The 23215-nt window shown below is 38.9% G+C and overlaps 1 pseudogene; it reads right to left on the reverse strand.

Moving 5' to 3' along the window:
* Positions 1-517: 517 nt before the first annotated feature.
* On the reverse strand, positions 518-23204 carry LOC139746918 (peroxiredoxin-like 2A; annotated as a pseudogene).
* Positions 23205-23215: the final 11 nt, after the last annotated feature.

A 23215-nucleotide genomic window follows, 5' to 3' on the forward strand; every position in this document is an offset into this window, starting at 1 on the left:
GTTTTTGTTAAGAAAGTATAATAAGTAATATTCATGATGTGGATGTGAGACAGTTGAGTGAGTTAGCTAAAATTTGTTACCAAAACTTGTAATGGTACAGTACCAAGAGAATGGTAACTTGCTAAGCATAGAATAAGGCAATGAGAATAGAAGAGAGGTCCAACAGAAGTATGGTCCAATGCTAGTCATTAAAGAGTACTAGTACTGTGGTCATTGACAGAACATTGTCCCCTTTGTAGCATACTGCTTCTATTCACTCTATCCCATGCATACTTTTACCATCCTACATGTTCATGCTGCAAGTACTCAAAACCTCATTCAATCAATCCCTTCATCTCCAATTTGGTCTTACCTTTCTCCTTGTCCCCTTCACTTTTGACACACATATCCTCACTGTTAACTTCTTCATATGTCCAAACCATTTCAGCAAATCATCTTTAGCTCTCTCAGCCATACTCTTCTTATGAACTCACAAAAAACACTTAAACTAACCATAAGGGAAATCATAGTCTACATAAACCTGAGAAAAGTTTTTATAAATAAATTACAACTAGTCAACATAATCCCTGAATACTGCAACTTAAGGCAAAACAATAACATATAATATTTAGCATAAGCACAAGGATTGATACAACTGTCATGTGCAAAGCATTCGCATCATCCGGTTTATGCTACTCAACCAGAGTTTAGGCACATACCATCATTTTAAGCTCTGTATTTGTCAGATGATCAATCCTCAACACTTATACTTAATATCCGTAAATTATTTTCACAGTACATCGATCACTTCATTACAAATTACTAAATGTACCTATGTATGCTATTTCATATACAGAGTACAACAGAACAAACAAGAAAACCTTAAATTTGGTTTAACAAAGTATCTATAACTTTTCCAACATTATTCACAAATGAAATTAAAAAAACAATCTTTTCCTTATGAGACATTCCAACATTATCAGTTACTAAATACAACCCTGAAACAAACTCTCTTATTATCTAAAGTTTAATATTTGTGGCCTACAACAGAGGTACAAACTAAACATTAGCTTCTCAACTATAACTAACAAAAGTCAGAAAGTATCGTTATGAAATCCTTTCAAAAATTCTTTCTAATCTCACTAAATACCATAGCACAGACACCCATGAAATAACTGTGGAAATGCTGTGCATACAATAGGTACATTGCTGTTTCAAACTACCATTTTCCATGCATAACTAATGGTTTAACACTATTTACTAATTTAAATGTATCTACACATTAACCATCCAAGAATAGTGTCTATGGTGTAGAATCTACATATGTTTTTTCTCAATACTCAAAGGTAAAAACAGCAATTACAAGAAAGCTGCTGGTATTGTTTGTTTATAAGGTTATGGATAAACACTTCATTTCTCTCCAAATTCAGCAACACTAGATAAAAATGAACAGTACTTATCCAATTCCAGTATCACAGCCCAAACTTACATTTATTTACATAACTGCCCATAGACATATTTACATACCTAACACACCTTACTACTAAATTATGTTTCCTTAGTTGCCAATGGGATCTTATCTAGAGCTTTCAAAAGCAGAGGGCCATCATAGTGGTCTCCAAACTCCATCTCTCGATGTTCATACAATATTCCCTGGTTCCCTGGACCAAGCACAAAAACACCTGCAAATGGAAAGTTAGTTATAAATTAGAACACAAACACCATTCATATTCCTATAATTAACCATTTTCAAAAGACCCTCACAATCACTAAGACATGGAAAAAGACAGAGAATGGAAGAACCAATTTACTACCATCACAAAAAAATCAATGTTTGAAAACTGGAATGATAAATGTAAAAGCTGATCACAAAATGTAACCCTAAGTAAAAAAGTTCCACATCCAGAATGGGAAAATCTATTTACTCTTTACCTACACCTAAGCTATGGGCTTATGAGAGGTAAGATAGCATTAACATTCTGGAGAACAAGTATTTACTGCAGGGTATGATTTGGAGTGTTGTGGGATATGGAAGGGATAGGCTGAAAAATATTATACGAAGAAATCCAGGGAAAAAAAATTGCAAAACAGCCATGTTAAGCAGAAAGTATATGGTGAACTAACAGATGAAATCTTTGAATGGTATGAAAAATGCAGGCAGTCCTCTTTTTTGGCACAGTTTTGCTTCCTGTGTCACTTAATGTATGAACAAAAAGTTTAATGTTTCTTACACAAAGACAGTGTTCACAATATGTGGAGATCAATGCTTTCAATAGGTGTCAATGATCATGATGAAAATGTTCACTTGGGAACCATCCAAAATTATTAGCATCATGGTACAGTATTATAAGGGCATTCCCTCCCTTTAATCAGTACTTTACAATTCTTTTTCTTTAATAGTAAATAATAAAATTGAAATTTCCAAATAGCATGTACAGCAAATCAAAGTGACAGGCAACACAAATACACTCATTGTATGGTTTACACGTCTATGAAAATGTTGGCAATTTTTGATGGTCCCTTATTATCAAATTAAGATTAAATGTGGAAAAGACATGGAGTGATCCACAAAAAATCAGTTCAAATATTGACTCATGTTCTTGGAAAACCTTGATGTAAAATGGACATACAGTTTTAAAGTAGACAAGAGGAAATGCAAAAATATGAAATCAACAGTACTGTATCAAAACTCACTTCCAAGCAATGATCCATCCCCTTTGAAATCACCATCAACGCCCTTCTTATTGGCTCTCATAATATTGCTCCATACACTCCATCTTAACATCCCTGTCAACAGCATACGGCGTTCCTGAGGACCATAAAACCGTCGCTCTTATCAAGCAGTAGCTCACCCTGGAAGTACTTGGAGAATTCCTTAGCTCCCAGTTCTTCATGGAGGAGGCCATAGAGTGACACATTCTTAGCCTCAAAATGTTTCTTGAGGCTGGAGAGCGCCTGTGCCTCCTGTCAAAGGATAAACAAATACCAAATAAGCTCAGCAATCAGAAATGACAATACATTAACACAATTTCTCTTACCACAGCATAACATACTTTCATTTCTTGCCTTCAGAGAGGGGTGGTTCAAGCAGAATCTTTAAACTTTGCTCTGGACTGTCTCAGGCAACAAGTACCAGATCATTTTACAGAGTTAAACACAGACTTAAAGTTGCTAACATATCTAAAATAAAGCCTTAAGTTGTGAGGAACATCTTTAGGGAGCATGTCAATAATGTCAAACAAATTCATCCATGAGAAAATATTTGTCATTAAAAACCATTAATATCTGAATATTCTCTAAGTAACATCACACAATTACAATAAGAATATGATACTTTTTCATCAAAACTGGAAGGATGATACATAACAGAATTTTTTCCCTTTCACACTACACTAATCACTTGCATTAACATTGTCTTTCACTAAATATTCTTTTCATATCCCAGGATGTTCAAAGTTACTCACCATACTTGCACAGTTATGCCTCCCACATCACTTTTTCTCTGACAATACACCAATGTACTTGATAAACACATTACAATGTCCCATCTTTTTAACAGTATCTCCCTCTGAAGTCTTGGAGTTCACAAACAAATTTCCTCTTACAGCCTTAACACAAGATGCCTTTCCCCTCATCAACTGTTTCAGACCAATCCTGCTAGTCTAATCCAAACTCTCTCACATATACTTGCAAAAATTATTCTTTATTTATGGAAAGTTCCAATTCCTACAATTTTTTCTGTAACTTCTGCTGCTCCCTCAAATCCAGTCTTTTTAACTATTTGCCAGCAGTCTTATTCTTCACCTCTGTAGTATAAATGTGTTTCTAATACCATTTTCTCACTTCAATTGGTACCTTAGAAACACATGCATTGCTATCAGCTCCACACAAGAGTCCTCCAATGAATGAAACGTAATGATGACCACCAGAAATCAAACTCACATTAATTGCCTTCCTAGGGAATGTGCTGAACACGAAACAAGATCCACCCTTATTTCATTACTATACTAAGTTTAATTGAAGTTCATAATAGAGTAATTCTTTATTTCACAGCATGTTAGCATAAAGACCCTTGTTAAGTCTCAAAAATACACATTTAGTAGATTAGCTTTATCTCTTTACTGGAACGAGTTAATATTCAAAGCCCAAAAATAAAATATATTTGCCATACAATCTATTATATGAACAGCCTGTAGTATCTACATACTACATTCATTAATCTCCCATTCTTGTCAAAAAATACTCACCTCCCTACACAAAGATCATCCAGGTCGCCTCACTGCCATGATGACAGCACCATTTTCCCGCCACAAATCTGCACCTGACAATAATGCTTCTGACTCATCAAGTCGTTTCAGTGGTGCTCCAGCTAACCATTCTAATATGGAACAAATAAAATAAGAAGTGTTACCCAAATCTAGGTGAAACTACTAAATTTTTTGAAAAAAGTACACAAACATTAAGTTGCATAGCTTATAAATATGAATATAAAGACTCTGACAATGTTAGTGTTGCATCAAAAATTAATTTCCAACTGCATATAAAAAGCAACAAATAAGTCACCTATCTATCTATCTATCTATCTATCTATCTATCTATATATATATATATATATATATATATATATATATATATATATATATATATATATTATCCCTGGGGATAGGGGATTAAGAATACTTCCCACGTATTCCCTGCGTGTCGTAGAAGGCGACTAAAAGGGGAGGGAGCGGGGGGCTGGAAATCCTCCCCTCTCTTTTTTTTTTTAATTTTCCAAAAGAAGGAACAGAGGGGGCCAGGTGAGGATATTCCAAAAAAGGCCCAGTCCTCTGTTCTTAACACTAACTCGCTAACGCGGGAAATGGCGAATAGTTTAAAAGAAAGAAAGAATATATATATATATATATATATATATATATATATATATATATATATATATATACAGGCATCAGATATATATATCTGATGCCTGTTCCCATGAGAAAAGAGAGGTTGGCAACTACAAGGGCAAAGATAAGTACAGATGAAGGTAAAGTAGTATCAACAGTGTTGTATGGTTGCAAGTATTAGGTCATGAATACAAAGGACAGGAAGAGGAAGGTTATGTAGGAAATGAAATACCTTTGAACAAACAGTAACCATCTATTTCTCCACATTTCCACATTCAATCCCCTCTTCCCTACATACAGCAACTTCTGATCAGTCTGACACAACTCATTCCAATTTAACATTTACCCCTCAAAATATGGTATGCAACACTACATTGGCATACCCCCAAAGTTAATACTATGCAGAAGACATCTGGGAAGCTACAGCTCAGCTCATTTGCAGCAGAACCCTTTGGCCAGCATAAGCAGGCTCAAAATAGCTTTGGTCTTTGGGTGACCAGCTGCCTGAATATTTGTTACACAGTGCTGGATCATCTAAGTGGATTGCCAGACTCTACATAAAGACCTTCATTCACAAGTAAGAAATGTCAGACTACTAGGGTGCCAGTTTATTGACAAACAAGATTATTTGAATGCTGGTGTATGCCCTCATGCTTTCTTTCTATCAGTCATTCTACTTTCCCCTGTACCTACTCACCCATATCTTGATCAAGCACACTTTTTTTATTCCAAGTATTTACAGTTTCTGAAAAAAATATATACTTTAATACTTCATAACAATCAATTCATATAACCAAAATAAGATGGGCTGCAAATAACCCAATGATATACTCACTAAAATCAATAATTAACCAAAATGCACATATACCATCCCTATGTTTCACCATCAATGGGACAGGTCTATAGTTATATCTTGGAAATACCTTGATTCATGATATCTTGTAAAATAATAACACAGCAACTGACTAGTTGGCCTCAAATACATTGTCATGTAAAGGAGGGAAGGGGTTCTCTCACACCTACTAATGGTCTCCCTTTAGGCCCAATTCATATTGTAGCCTACCTTGTGGTCTGACACACAAAATGTCTTACAATATTATTCAAAGATTACCATTTCCTATGCCCCTTCTTTTAAAATGTTGTCCTTACTTCCATCTCTTCATCTTTCCTTAATTATGAGGCACCCCTATTTCTCATTTCTCCATGTACATTATTCTGTACAATCAGTTAGCAACTGCTTTGATAATGCTGGAGCAAGAAGCTATTGTTATGTCTTCAAAAACTTAAGATGCAGGATGTTAACTAAAAACAACTACATACATTATGAATTAAAGAATAATTCAAGGGAGCAACTTTATCATACAGCTACTGATCTGTACTAAAAAAAAAGGAAAAATCATGTAATCAAGCTCCTGAACTGACTATAGAAATGAAAATCATGTAATTAAGCTACTGAACTGACTATAGAAAAGAAAATCATGTAATCAAAGACGCTTAACAGAGATATCAAGTTTTGCAGAAGACATATTTCCTCCCTGATTTAAAAATAAAAAATAATCCATACTAACCTGTTGTAGCTTCCTCTGGATTCCCTCTCCAGTACAAAGGCATGTTACAATAGGCAACAAAGCCCGTTAGGGCCCCTGTCACCAGCCAGGGCCAGCTGGGGAGCATTACAGACAGACTCATCCTCGCATGTACCCGCACAGTCAGTGGCTGCTGGGGAGGACAAGATAAGATAAATGTTAGCAGTACCATGCAGGGTATAATCAATGGGGAGGAATGCATAAAGGCGAGACAGAGAATGAGAAAAAAAAAAATTGAAGCGCTTATGACAAAAAAAAAAAAAAAAAGCCAAAGTGCACTTCAGGGATTGGAAGCAGGCCAGCTTCCCCATGCGTATGTCAGCTTATTTAAGATGATTTAAAGGAAACACAATGTAACAGTTTAGCTCTTTAACTACTGTAAAGCCACCTTATACAGAAATACAATACGTTTCGGATTATAGTATTTCAAAAACATTTGGACTAGGTCCTAAAATAGCCTATGTAAACAGTCCTATCAACTGAAAATCGTGCATAAAAGGATGATGGAATATCTTAGAGCAATTGTGTATTACTACACCAAGTTATTACCGCAAATCATATGTGCTATTATTTACTACTGCAATCTAACGATCAACAACTACATATTTCCAAATCAAATGAAGCACAAAAGAGCCTAAAAAAAATTAACCCTGAAAAAATGAGCAGTCCTTTTTCAAGTTGGTAAAAAAATCAAACCACTTATAATCAATAACCCTATAAGTAGAGTCCTTGTTTGATCAACTAAAATTATCATAATATATTTTCTTATAAGAAGATCAATAATGTAGATTCGCATACAACATACCCTGCTAAAATAGTGACCGACATAGATTGATCGATCATAAATTTTAGTCTCATGATCATAACCTGAGTGAATGTTTCCGGAAAAAATCCTAAATATGAAAGATCGGAATAATTATACAAGATGATGTTCATCCTAGAGACCAATATGTTGTCAAATTATAAAGCACAGTCAATAAATTAGAGCAAGTGCGTGTGGAACGTCACTGGTATTCCACTTCTCAACTGTAAGTACTCAATTCCTACAAGAACATTTCTAGTTTCAAAATCAAGCAAATTCACTGGGGGAAAAAATCAGTTTTAATGTAAAAATGAAAACGTTTCAATTCCACAATGTAATGATCAAATCCACTGCAGAAATTATCGAAGTTTCTCTTTTCGAGTACTGTGCAAGTTCAATCAACGTTCACCTATTGACAGTACAGAATCAGTGTTTATCATAATACCTCTTCATGCAAATTAAAGCTGATGATTTCGCACTAATTACATAAAACTAAATTATATTCACAGCATAAAAATGATAAAAGAAAACTGTCCATACTCCGTGTACTTTTAAATCACTACGTCACTTACCCTTAGCTGCTGGGTGAATACTGAACTCCTTTCACCACAACCCCAGGTATATATAGCAAATTAAGACAGGATAGAGCACGGGGAAATTCAACACTACGTGGTAAAGTTACACAACCTCATGACTCGCCTACCCTTCCGGATACTGGCTGGACTTCGTGATGTAAGCCGTCTCCCGGACTCCTTGAAACAAGGGTTGCCAAGTTTCGTCTCCACACATCAATCTTACAACCATAAAACTTACAACACGACACGAAAGCACACGAATCTATCAAGTTTGGAATAGCTAATACGACTAAAAATGTCCAATTTACGGTCAACAGGAAATAGAGTACATAAAACCGAATTTCGAGGACTGGTCCATGGCAAAACCTTTACAGCGACCAGCAATGACACGATTCCATATCAGCACCTCGAATGTTCCAAATATATGGAAAGTTTCTTATAAAGTGAAATACGGTGACTTCAGCCACTTTCTGGCACAACTGAGTCCTGCTATAGTTAGACCACATACATTAACATACATCCCTGCATAACACGTCCGAGTAAAAGCCATCAACAATACCAAAAATCAATAAATGATGCATTACAACACTAAGTAAACATTCTTTTGCAGAATATCTTGACTTTAAACTGCAATGAGGATGATGGTAGTCTGGAGAATAAACACACTAGACGCAAGCTACTTTTTTTCAACATGGATATGTTTAACATTTAGGCTAGGCGAATACTACTGTTCAATGTCCATGACTGACTACTTGCGTTTCCGTTTATGCATACAAGTTTACTGGTGCTCTACCCTGTCATCGGTGTGCTTTTCTACACCTAATACTTTACATCACCAAGAACCTCGAATATACCCACTGATCAGCAGCTTTATGCTTTCCTCCGAAGCCTTTTTCTTACAAATCCGTTCCCAGAGCTACATGAAGCACCATATGTCCGCCTGTGAAGTTAAGAACATATTTCTTCAAGTCTAAGTGACATTTGAAAATAAAACAGCAACATCTGACTCCAACAAAAAGAAAATAATAACATTCTAAGTATAAATCTTTGTTCCCAGTTATGCAGCGACCTGAAAGCTGGAATCGTTCCATAATTTCACTAGTTTCTCCATTCTGAAGCCACTTGTTAATTCCAGCAATAGTACAATCTTCTAGCACGACACATGGACATGAGGGATTGGTTTCTGACCACAACCTGAATGGTCAGAATCATCATACCTAAGGGTGGTGGTATCGCCAGGTTTATTCGGTTAAACCAACTATCACACACACACACACACACACACACACACACACACATGCATAAACCAACCCTACGCATTATTAATCAAGTTACACCTACTCCACCGCCAAATCATGTCTGGGTTATCACTTAGAACGAACCCTGCACATCTAGAGAGGTCACGAGGCTAAACAAATAACCGCGTTCGGTTCGGCCGCCACGGAGAAAGCTGCCAATGTAAACACGCTAAAAGAATGCCACCACCTAGTTTATCTGCCTTTCTGTTAGGAACATCAGATAAAAGCAGAGTTCATATAAACATGCTAACGGACATATCAAAAACATATCAAATATGTGAAAACATTCTTAGTCCTGTCAATGCCTTGCATGCTAGCTGAACATCCACACCTAACTAAGCAATCTTATGCATGCAAGACGGGTCACTAAAATATATACCAGATCTCTGAAATCCACGAAACCAAATGACTGATTTCCGACACCAACCCATATATATATATATATATATATATATATATATATATATATATATATATATATATATATATATATATATATATATATATAATATATATAATATATAATATATATATATATATATATATATATATATATATATATATATATATATATATATATATATATTCTTTTTTTTATACTTAGTCGCTGTCTCCTGCGTTAGCCAGGTAGCGCAAAGAAACACGAAAGAATGGCTCAACCCATCCACATACACATACCTAAACATTTCAACGTATACATACATATACATATATACACATGCATATATCCATATATATATATATATATATATATATATATATATATATATATATATATATATATATATATATATATATATATATACTTTCGTTGAGAGATATTACGTTAAAATTCTTTGAAGTATGCGCTAGTTTAACCCAAGCCCCTTCTCATTAACATTCTCTTAACTACATAATACTATCCTACCCTACACAACTGCGTGGGAGTGGGAGTTAGGGAAGTACGAACAAAAGGTCAAGACACGGACCCATCATTACAGTGGGGTGGCTGGCGCGATGGTGGGTTGGATTGAAAGGTCAAACGCCAGACTGAAGGCAATAGTGAAATGTGGTCTCGTTGGAGCCGGATACATTGACAGAGGAGGGATGAAGACGTGGAGACCAGAAAGCTTAAGATAAAGGAGTGGAATGCTTACGTGGCCGAGTTTTCAGGAGTGGTGATATGATTAACTTAATCATTTTTTAAAAGGCTCTGATTATACGAAGACAAAGCACTTATGATCATATGAAAGTAACGCATCTAGAACAACGGAGGTTAGCAACGTCTCCGCATTAAATACCGTAACACACTTTGTGTCCAAAGCAAAGGGGATACAAAATACAAAATACAAAAAAAAAATCCGAGATATCTATTATCCACTTCATGTACTTCAACGCCCTTTCAAACACAAAGAGCAACACTATCTTTAAACTTCGCTTATTTTCAAAACAAACAGACCACTTGAAGTGATCTCGCTCTACGTACAACGACCCACATTTTCTGTTCAAGAATTGAAGAGAGGCACGAAAAGAATAAATGGATAATACGAAAAGAAACGTGCAACATGACTAAAGAGTGTCGTAAAATGCCAAAGACACCCAACGAGGCATAAAATGACATCATTATCAACCACAAAGATAAACCCTACTCCTAGATCAGGTTCATCATCTTACACATGTTGCCAGCAACGGTATTTAAGTTCTTTAAGGCTCAAATCTTTTAAAGATGCCTTGGAAGGGATGACATGTAAAACAATTTGGTTACCTAAAAAAAAAAAAAATTTAGTTTGTAAAGGTGGGAGGTCTTGACCCAGTATCAACTGTTTAGATTCATATTTCTTAGTATGCGAGGCTCCCAAACACACACCAACCACCCAAGCATTGCCGGGAAATGTCAAAAACTTATATTTCCCTTTTCAACCGCGTCTATGCGCTTACACTTATCCACTACTACCCACGACACTTGAAGCATGTCAAGTCAATCTTACGAAAATGATATATACAGGATTCGTTTCTGATCTATTCACATATAATGAGTGAAAAAGCTGAAGCTATTCGAAGGGATGAAAACTACCCTAATTCTCTCTCTCTCTCTCTCTCTCTCTCTCTCTCTCTCTCTCTCTCTCTCTCTCTCTCTCTCTCTCTCTCTCTCTCTCTCTCTCTCTCCACATCAACGAAGGTTGCAAAAATAATCTTAAAACGTCTTCGCTTCCAACATATCTGTCTAATGGTGGCCAACTACTGAGTATGGAGGCCAAACCATTCATCACCTGGGCGAGGCCAAAAGGATCACACGGACTTCATCTAAACATTTCCTTCTCCGCCCATGTTTCATGGAAGTATGACTCAAGAAACTCTGCTGAACAGATCACCAATAACGACTAGTGGCCTCACCCTCAAAATATTGCAAAATGAGATATATATATATATATATATATATATATATATATATATATATATATATATATATATATATATATATATATATATATATAAGCGTCTCAGCTTCTCACAGAATTCTATTAAAAAAAAAAAATTCCTTAAATGCCACGGCAAAAATTACCGACATGACCCAGGAACTTAGACGTTTACTCTTTCTCAGTACAATTAATTCATACAACCTTGGGTATGATGGTTGTGATGAAAAAAAAATACAATAATTCAATGAGATATTCTCTCTCTCTCTCTCTCTCTCTCTCTCTCTCTCTCTCTCTCTCTCTCTCTCTCTCTCTCTCTCTCTCTCTCTCTCTCTTCCCCAAGAGAAAAGAGACTGGACTGCCAAGGGCACCATCACTGGAGAACACAGTTTCCTACACTACCGATACAAATTCCTGTAACATTAGCCAACTGGGCGCACCCAAGTCTTGCTCCAGGTCATGCCCAAGTTCAGTACTCTACAAGACTCAATATCTGCAAATATCCTCTTTATATAACCGAGTGTTCCGAACAATATATATATATATATATATATATATATATATATATATATATATATATATATATATATATATATATATATACTTGCCATTTCCCGCGTTAGCGAGGTAGCGTTAAGAAAAGAGGAGTGAGCCTTAGGGGGAATATCCTCACTTGGCCCCATCCTCTGTTCCTTCTTTTGGAAAATGAAAAACGGGAGGGGAAAATGAAAAACGAAGATCCAAGAACTTTCCAAATAACTAACATCTCACAGGATACAGAGGTGGAGATATGTATTATCACGACAGCGCTCGGATCTTCGTGCTTTATTTTCAATGTGGCTATATAAATATATATATATATATATATATATATATATATATATATATATATATATATATATATATATATATAATGTATTTGCGTGCATATACGTATCCGTGTCATGCCCGTTTCTTAGCTACCCAAAAAAACACTGGTAATCCCCGCAAAATGAGGATAAAACTTCCCAGTCTTTCCTTTCAACGTCATATCTTTGTGTGTGTTTGTAGTAATTTCCAGACCGTAACGGAGGGGCTTGGAGATACGATGTGAGCCTCACGTCGCCCAGTAAGAACTCCGGAACTCTATTTACGTCACGTACTCACGTAATGCTAAACTATACTCGGCGGTATATGGTGAGCCACACGCAGCAACCTTTCCCACACTAAACGCTCACCGTTCCTTTATACGTGTGGGGGAGGAGCCTTCTGCTTTACTGTCCTGTCTTCATGCATAGTGGTGGGTGGGGAGGAACCTTCTGCTTTACTGTCCTGTCTTCATGCATAGTGGTGGGTGGGGAGGAGCCTTCTGCTTTACTGTCCTGTCTTCATGCATAGTGGTGGGTGGGGAGGAACCTTCTGCTTTACTGTCCTGTCTTCATGCATAGTGGTGGGTGGGGAGGAACCTTCTGCTTTACTGTCCTGTCTTCATGCATAGTGGTGGGTGGGGAGGAACCTTCTGCTTTACTGTCCTGTCTTCATGCATAGTGGTGGGTGGGGAGGAGCCTTGTGCTTTGCTGTCCTGTCCTCATGCATAGTGGTGGGTGGGGAGGAACCTTCTGCTTTCCTGAGCTGTCTCCATGCATAGTGGTGGGTGGGGAGGAACCTTCTGCTTTACTGTCCTGTCTTCATGCATAGTGGTGGGTGGGGAGGAGCCTTCTGCTTTGCTGTCCTGTCCTCATGCATAGTGGTGGGTGGGGAGGAACCTTCTGCTTTCCTGAGCTGTCTCCATATATTATGATGGGTGGAGAGAAGCCCTCTTCTTTACTGTCCTGTCTCCATCTACACTGATGGGTGGGGAAGAGCCCTGTGCTTCACTATCCTGTCTCCATCTTCATCTACACTGATTAGGATATGTAGGAAGCTTAGTGCCCTCCGGCAGATAACCACGTCATGGAGCATCAGACCTTTTGTTACATGTTCTTCCCATGTCTCTACAATACAGTCACAGTATGTTTATCATGCACAATACTTCCTCGCCACTGACGGAGCACATGACGAAAAACTTGGACATGAACTAATATGTAAACGCAAGAGGCACAAGAGCAAAAACGCACACAATCGGAAAGGAAGTACACTTGCGCTAAAACACACACACACACACACACACACACACACACACACACACACACACACACACTGACACACACACACACACACACACACACACACACAAACACACACTGACACACACACGCACACACACACACGAGAGTCCGTGCCATTCTCCTGGGTGGTCGAACTTTGCCCCAAGGATTTGATCTTAACCTCTCCCCCCCCCCCACATCCCTCACTTACAAGACGCTTCATGGAAGTATGACTGGCTGGCCACGTCAAGGACATCACCACGACCTATCATCAGAGACTGCCACTTGCCTCATCCTGGAAGGCGTTGATGACGGTGGGGGGATGGGGAAGTTTACACCGGCACCACCATGGAAGAACATCTTGCCATACCTTCTTCCCACAGGATGTACAGTACGAGGAAACAGTCTGGTACAAGGAGGTGGATTGCGTTATGTCGATCGATCTCCGTCGCTGTTAGACAAATCAACCTTTCTCCCTTTCCCTGTCAAGCGTCCCTCAAGGTTCTGCTCTGTCTCCTACACTCATCTTCCTTTTTTATCAACAGCTTTCTTTCTTTAACAGATAACAAAATGCGCTCATACGCTAACGAATCTACACTACTCCACTTGCCCTGCGCCGCAATGTAGGTTCACTTTTCCTCTTCTACGGATACTGATATGATTTCTACTCCCGAAAGCCGGCTGCTTGTGTGCCCCTACCATTAGCAAGACCACGTAATACTCCATAAACCACTGCGTCACATAATTAGTGTGTAGCCGGTGGCAACTTAAGACTGAGCAGTTTCGATACCTGATTCTTTTCCTTGGTAAACCTCGAAGTTTCGGAACACTTTACTTCGCCACATCTTTCCTCACAATTATGACCTGACCCATTTAAAAAGCCGGGTTTTCCACTTTCTCCAAAATTCATAAAGAATTCTTCCCACATTTCTACTTTTATCTCTCATTAAGACCCAACCTTGATGTGGACGTTTGTCCGCGACTTGAGTCTCAGGAAAACAAAACAATATGTCTAGCCCTTCCTCACCCTCTCCAGGTCAGACCATGAATCTACATCGCCAGAGAGCTAGGTACACTGAGGTAAGGTGCTGCTCCGTAACCAACTGCTTTCGGCTCTAAAACTCTACTAGGAGTGTTGCCCTTCTGCGCTATCACCATCGCTCTCCTCTAGCAATCACAGAGCTCCGTTGATCAGAGGAAATCTCGTCTCTCCAACACCTATATGATCATTGGATCAACTGCCGTCACCCTGATCCCCGACCTCTTTTGCGAACGTGGTTTTTAACTGACCTACAACACACAGCTTCAACTGACCCCCAGTAGTCTAGTGGTGTTCAGATCTCCACCAATCGCTGCCTCGTCAGCTTCCCACTGTCACTCTGGGCGTCAACACAAAGCCGGGAGAGACACGCCAGCCCCATAATCAAATCCTTCACCTTACTGTGTCTGGCGTTCTTAGTCAACCTGAACCCTCACCAATCTACACGACTTTCGAACTTCATAAACTCACCCAAATCTCCTCCAGCCAGTTATTCCCCCATTACCACCACACGAGAGTGGGGGGGGGGGGGGGGGGGGCAGCCAGGAATAAAAATGCATCTACATCATCATCGGTCCCTCCTAATCCCATATTAAAGGCGATTAATACTCTACGTGATCCTCCATTGTCTCTACCCATCAGCTGGACCACATCTGAGTTCGGGATGAACTTATGCAGCAGCCTCGTCAGCTCGCACCTCCTTCCACCTGCCTTACTTCGTTCCAGCGTTAGAGTTCGGCACCACACGAGCTCATACAAACAGGTAAAAATGAAAAGTCTTGGCCAAACTACTGAAAACATTATATATATATATATATATATATATATATATATATATATATATATATATATATATATATATATATATGTGTGTGTGTGTGTGTGTGTATGTGTGACTAACATGAGAGAATATCAGTGGTGCAAGAACATAAAAAAAGAAAAAAGAATCAGGTAGAATGAGAGTGAAAGAGAGGGAGGGTGGGAGGGGAGGTTTGGCTGGCCCAGGACATTCCCTTGTCTTACATTACTGCGAGATTCTTCAGAGGAAACTCCAGCAGGCAACGGGGCATCCCCGGGGCAAGGAGTCTTGCCTTGCCTGTGTCACGTACACAGATCACCCCCAGCAGGCATACGACACACACGCACAGAGAGAGAGAGAGAGAGAGAGAGAGAGAGAGAGAGAGAGAGAGAGAGAGAGAGAGAGAGAGAGAGAGAGAGAGAGAGAGAGAGAGAGAGCAAAGTATACTGTATATACTGACAGCATAAACGAGCTTAAAAAACGTTGTATAATTGAGGAAAAAGTCCAAGGGATGAGGACCCCCCCCCCCCCCCCCCGCAAGTGCAGAACTCCCTCCTCTTGGAGAATGAGCATATTTTACATACAAGCACACTCACATACACACGTACACTTTCATACGTGCGCCGCGACAGCTTGGGGGAAATTCCCAGGCATCAAGACAACGTTTCCACTCACGCAGCACCCCCCTCCCTCCTCCCTCAAGAGGAATTCCCACGTGGAGAATATTCCCCCCTCCCCTTAACATCCAGCCACAGGTTCCGCGCACCGAAATAATCTTGTGTATCTGAGCCGAACATGTGTTTCCAGTCTATGACGGCCATAGACTAGACAATATACCTGCCAATCAAAGGCATACCAGTGAGGTTCGGTGGTTAGAAAAGCAGGATCCAAATTCCTTCGTATGCATTAAAATATCTGTACTTGTATCCATCAGATCCAATCCGCGTCTCCCATCTCACCAAAGCTATTTTTTTTTCTTCCAACATAGAACAAGAAATGCATTTAGCAGATTTACACAAAAGCTTCTAATTCACAACAGCCTCTTGCAATTTAGCTGTTGCTGTCCCATGTTCGCTTGTATTAATCGTCTTACAGATGCCAAAATGCAAAAAATCCGAGTTTCAACTTCATTCCCGTGGAAGTTTGCCTTATCTAATAAACTCCGTGTTTTACCCTTTCAACGCAAATGGATTATACTAAGACAGACTGGGTGTTTTAACCCTTCATCGCAAATGGATTATTAATATTAGGACAGACGGTTTCTCGTACTATGTCGACTACTAACGCACATACACACTATAATTACTATCATCATTGCTATCATTATCACGCGACTCAGACACCCCCATTTCAGGGGTCCCTTTAGCTCCCAGGATGCGCTATACTAATATCAATGATAAGCTGAATACGTTTGAAGCCACGGTCTTGTGATAGTCTTTCGCCGACATGATACTGCTCGCTAAAGGTGGACTTCTTGTCACTCGACGTGCAACCTCATGCAGGTGGAATCCAGCAACACCCACACATAATATATATATATATATATATATATATATATATATATATATATATATATATATATATATATATATATATATATATATATATATATATATATTAACTCGGTGGTAAGCTCTTTTATCACGTTCACCGTTATCATCTCTGGTTTCCGTTCAGTTAGCGCTGGTGGATCTCGGTAAGTTTCCGACAGCCGTCAAGACGTGATTTCCTAAGATATTCTAATTTTACAAACATTATCAAATAGGAAGCCGAGAGTTTCCGGCAGCCAAAGACGCATACCTTTCAGAAAACATCATTTCTTTTCTAAGAAAATCATTGCAGTTACTTACATGATAAATAAAGAATTCAACGGAATAAATGGAGTGGTCCATGTTCAATCAAAGGCCGATCATCACTACAAGCATTAAAAAGACATGTGAAAACTGTAAATACAGAATCATATGTATTGGCTTCCTTTAATTTAATGATTCAGAGAAAGGGATTATGAATTCGAAATAATCTGTATACTTTGCGTAACCCCGATATTTCAAGCAAATTACTTTCAATAGTTCACATTAGGATCGGGATCCTTTTAAAAATGCTGCACTACGCACTATTAAAGAGCGTTAAGAACATTTCGCGTACCTCTGTTCGACGGAGTGAGAAACACACCATACCAGTCTTACATGACGGAGTGCATCTGTGAAGCAAAGCCCAAAAACACGTCTCAGACAGATTCAATATGTTCGTGATGAAACTCTCTCTCTATTCAGCATGACGGTACGACCCTTAGATACAGTGGCGCGGCGACTAAGCCTCAAGGGTCGCCATCGGTCATGCGTTCGCTGTAAGCCATCAACATGTCTTCTTAGGGATAAAAAAAAATATCCCGAAAAAAATAGTAAATTTACTGGAAAGCATCTTCAAATTGTAATGTACACACGTGTAAAGTCCACCTCCTCTAAACTTATTAAATTATTCTTCCTTGTTTCTCCTTTTTCCCTTTCACATTCCTCTCTGTATTTCAGTCAAAGCCCGGCCTCGTGTGGACTTTTGTCCGTCACTGGGGCCTTTAACATCAAAAGAAAAGAAAAAAAAAATAAAAGTCAAGGGAAGTCCAAGAAAAGAATACGCTGACTGAAGTGGCACAGATACACGTTGTCCTGTCATCAACCTGATACAACGGCTGAGTGCCTGGCACCAGCAACATGCCGTTAAATACGGACATTGCATTAAACAGCAAGAGGACTTCTAGAGCTCCTTAAAACAGGAAATTATGAAAATAAGCGATTGCCTGATGACTTGAACTTGTCTGCGGAACTTTGACCAAACGTTAAAACCGCAGACAACATAACATCCAAACCGAATAATGTATGAATCATAAAAATCGTTACAACTATTCACAAAAATTCGACGTTCACATATCAGTGCTCTTGTATGCACGTAATGGCATATACAGACACAAAACACAACACAGCATCTAACTTACACGACTTTCCAATCCTAACTCTTAATTTCCTTCCTGTGAACGACACGCCCTAACCCTATCTAACAGTAAAACCTTATTACAGGTACAAAAAATTCAACAGACAGGCTGCTACGAGAGCAAAACTTTCCCAATACTCTACCGACTATTATACAAATAGGTAATTACAAGCACAAATGTGAAGATCTTTACACGTGCATGTTCACAGGCATAGTAAATGTCTTTACTCAAAGCACATATGCATGAACGCATGCACCAAACATACATACACACCAACTGTCGGCGCCATGAGTCCTTTCCCTCCCTTTTCTCTCTATTGATGGAAGAAATCAAAACCCTCCGACGCGCATCTGCCTGACGCCTTTGTCTCAGTTGGTACGCCTGATGAGGCCTGACATCGCAAACCGTCGCTCAGATACTGTGATAAAGATTTAATCACCTTATTCTGCTGCATGTTATGATAAGTTCGGCCCAAGGATACCACAGGTTCCAGATCAAACTTGGTTTGGACGTCTACTTAACATGTTCACCAACCGCAGTAATTATTCTTTTTAATATTATGAAGGATCAGTTGTCACATCACAAAAGCAACCAATAAATTATACGTCGGCGACTGTACTACGTGCATGCACGCACGCATATATGTCCTACATATGTGAAACTCCCTCACCTTAATTATTAATTACATCTATGGTATACCCACACACACACCAATATAAAAACATCATTTCCGTATGTAATATATGAACACAGCGATATAGTTTTTTAATCTCGCTCACACCTCCCCCTCAAATTATTCCTACATCATGAATGTCACCTACTGAAGGCGAATTTCCCCCGTTTATAGAGTCCGCAGCTCAGGGCTCAATATGTAAACTGGTTGGGTGTGCGATCCACCCGACCAGGGTGAGTAGAGCGGATTCGTGGCATTCGTACGTCAACGGAAAGCCATTCTCCGTCCGGGCTAGATGTGCAGCAGACCCAAGACAAAAATAAAATAGTTCATCATAAAAACAAAGTGACGGGGGGGGGGGGGGGATATGCATTCAAACCTTCCTTTTATCTGGGAGAAAATGCTCGACTTACACTCGCTTGGCAACAAAGGTCCGTGACGTCAGCACTTACTTCAATGAAGCCGCCTGACTCTCAAATGAAAAATCATGGTCTATCTCACCCACTCTGCGACACACTGACATGGTCGCACGTTAATTCCTACCATCGTTCCCTCCCTCCCCTTTGTGCATTATGGGGCAAGAAAAATATTACCGGGTACTGGAGGGTTTAGTGACAGCTGCGTGGTGAGCCATCACTTCTGTGGGTCGTCAAGTTGCACTCCATCAGACCTACGTATCCCCCATGATGAAGTTCCCGCAGGGAACGGGCGTCAGTCAGACGTACAGAGAAAAACCTTTCATGAACCAGGATCCTTTCGCATCTTTTCAGCACGTCTCTGGTGAACACCTGCTGCCAACCTTGCGCAATCCACCCTAAACATCACACCCTACACGCGACAGGAACAGCACACCTGTACCTCATACAGACCAATGCTACCAAGTACCAGACTATAAATTAACGTGATCCAACCAAGCACCAGCTCAAGTGTTCGCAGCATATATCATTCCGTATGTCAGTTGGAACTGTTCGCTAGCGGGAAGAAGCGCTATTTAAACCTTGATTACCTTTTTCCTGGCTTCCACAGTCAGCTTGTCTACTTCGTATATTCTACTAAAACTGAATATATATATATATATATATATATATATATATATATATATATATATATATATATCTTTTCTTTTTCTTTCATACTATTAGCCATTTCCCGCGTCAGCGAGGTAGCGTTAAGAACAGAGGACTGGGCCTCTGAGGAAACATCCTCATCCAGCCCCCTTTTCTGTTCCTTCCTTTGGGAAAAAAAATATATATAAATATTTAAATATATATATATATATATATATATATATATATATATATATATATATATATATATATATATATATATATATATAATGGCGAACATTTAATATCCTTATCTCGGAAACTGCGCAAAACATATGCGAATCTTATGTCGCTCCTTGATATACATAATATAGGTTTTATATGAATGATCGTTTTTTTTGTTTCATTGTCACTACAGTTTTTCTTCCGGTGAGAAGTTCGTAAGAACCATATTCGGTGTGAATTTCGCCAAAATGAACTGACAAAATGTCTTTATCCACTTATTACAATAACATAAATGACTAATGTACATTCTATATAAATGATATCCTAGATGACTTTTGCCACAGCAGTTATACAGCAATATTGAGTATATATATATATATATATATATATATATATATATATATATATATATATATATATATATACATAAAATTCATATAATGTGTGTGTGTGTGTGTACGAAAAATATTTGACATCGCAGCAAAGATATCTACTAAGCGGTCGAGTTCACTTCATGACGAAGCCTGTTAAATAACAAGTAATTATATTGAACAAAGATGTTACCCTTGCCATTCTTCATCACAATACAAGAACATACAAAAGGTATGTGGCATTCACAGCATAAACGGGTCCATTCTTATTAACGGTTCATACCGCCGCCAGTGTCGGCTTGACCTCTATGCCTGGGTGGGGTGGGATCTTTGAGGGGGTGGTGACCATTCCGCGAGAGATCTGCACCAGACAACCTCTGAACGTAGTCCGCCACAGGTGATGCCCTTGGGACGTTCCGTGACAGCCAGTGTCTCTATTGTCTCTGGGACAGGAGTGTGACTCCGCTAACCCCTCCTCCCCTACCCCCCCCCCCTTTTTTTTCTTCTTCCTCTACCCCGCCAGACTGGGAGGGAAAGGGCGGCTGATAGACCATCCCGGTCCAACCCACACATACCATCTATGGTACGTGTGACGAGGCTGTCTGAAAAGCATAGTCTCGTCAAAGAACTTCTACTTCCAAAGAAGCCTATATATATATATATATATATATATATATATATATATATATATATATATATATATATATTTTTTTTTTTTTTTTTTATACTTTGTCGCTGTCTCCCGCGTTTGCGAGGTAGCGCAAGGAAACAGACGAAAGAAATGGCCCAACCCCCCCCATACACATGTACATACACACGTCCACACACACAAATATACATACCTACACAGCTTTCCATGGTTTACCCCGGACGCTTCACATGCCTTGATTCAATCCACTGACAGCACGTCAACCCCTGTATACCACATCGCTCCAATTCACTCTATTCCTTGCCCTCCTTTCACCCTCCTGCATGTTCAGGCCCCGATCACACAAAATCTTTTTCACTCCATCTTTCCACCTCCAATTTGGTCTCCCTCTTCTCCTCGTTCCCTCCACCTCCGACACATATATCCTCTTGGTCAATCTTTCCTCACTCATTCTCTCCATGTGCCCAAACCATTTTAAAACACCCTCTTCTGCTCTCTCAACCACGCTCTTTTTATTTCCACACATCTCTCTTACCCTTACGTTACTTACTCGATCAAACCACCTCACACCACACATTGTCCTCAAACATCTCATTTCCAGCACATCCATCCTCCTGCGCACAACTCTATCCATAGCCCACGCCTCGCAACCATACAACATTGTTGAAACTACTATTCCTTCAAACATACCCATTTTTGCTTTCCGGGATAATGTTCTCGACTTCCACACATTTTTCAAGGCTCCCAAAATTTTCGCCCCCTCCCCCACCCTATGATCCACTTCCGCTTCCATGGTTCCATCCGCTGACAGATCCACTCCCAAATATCTAAAACACTTCACTTCCTCCAGTTTTTCACCATTCAAACTCACCTCCCAATTGACTTGACCCTCAACCCTACTGTACCTAATAACCTTGCTCTTATTCACATTTACTCTTAACTTTCTTCTTCCACACACTTTACCAAACTCCGTCACCAGCTTCTGCAGTTTCTCACATGAATCCGCCACCAGCGCTGTATCATCAGCGAACAACAACTGACTCACTTCCCAAGCTCTCTCATCCCCATATATATATATATATATATATATATATATATATATATATATATATATATATATATATATATATATATATATACCAGTATATATATATATATATATATACCAGTATATATATATATATATATATATATATATATATATATATATATATATATATATATATATATATATATATACCAGTACCATATACACAGGGAAAGACAATATCGCTAGTGTTGCCCACTTGACACCATCAGTCAACCTGTAAACATCACCAATACTAACCATAAACTGACTAGACAATAATAATACTGACGCTTACCTAAATATCGCCGGGAATACAATAATACTGCCATACTTTTACATCTACAGATAATCTAATCATAGCCACTGATATTCATTAAGACCTTAACATCTACTCAATAAACTACTGCTATTTCACATGTGAAGGAAATGAAAAATTTAAGCGAATAATTTACACGAAGAAACACAGTTCAATATTACATATACTATATAAATTGCACAGTCTCACTATCGTCATCTTCTGGTCTCACCCACTGGAAAGCGGAAATACTGAATCCGTATTTCTCAAAATAACATTACCAGTCACATTCTTACATTGATCACAAGGTCATTTGCAACATCGTGTTCCCTGATTAATTCCGTCCGTGGGTACCGTCTCCTTATCACAGAGTAATGCGCCAACATGTTTTACGGCGACAGTTTACAAAACA

The sequence above is a fragment of the Panulirus ornatus genome, chromosome 66 (assembly GCF_036320965.1).
Source record: "Panulirus ornatus isolate Po-2019 chromosome 66, ASM3632096v1, whole genome shotgun sequence".
In the NCBI taxonomy this organism is placed as follows: domain Eukaryota; kingdom Metazoa; phylum Arthropoda; class Malacostraca; order Decapoda; family Palinuridae; genus Panulirus; species Panulirus ornatus.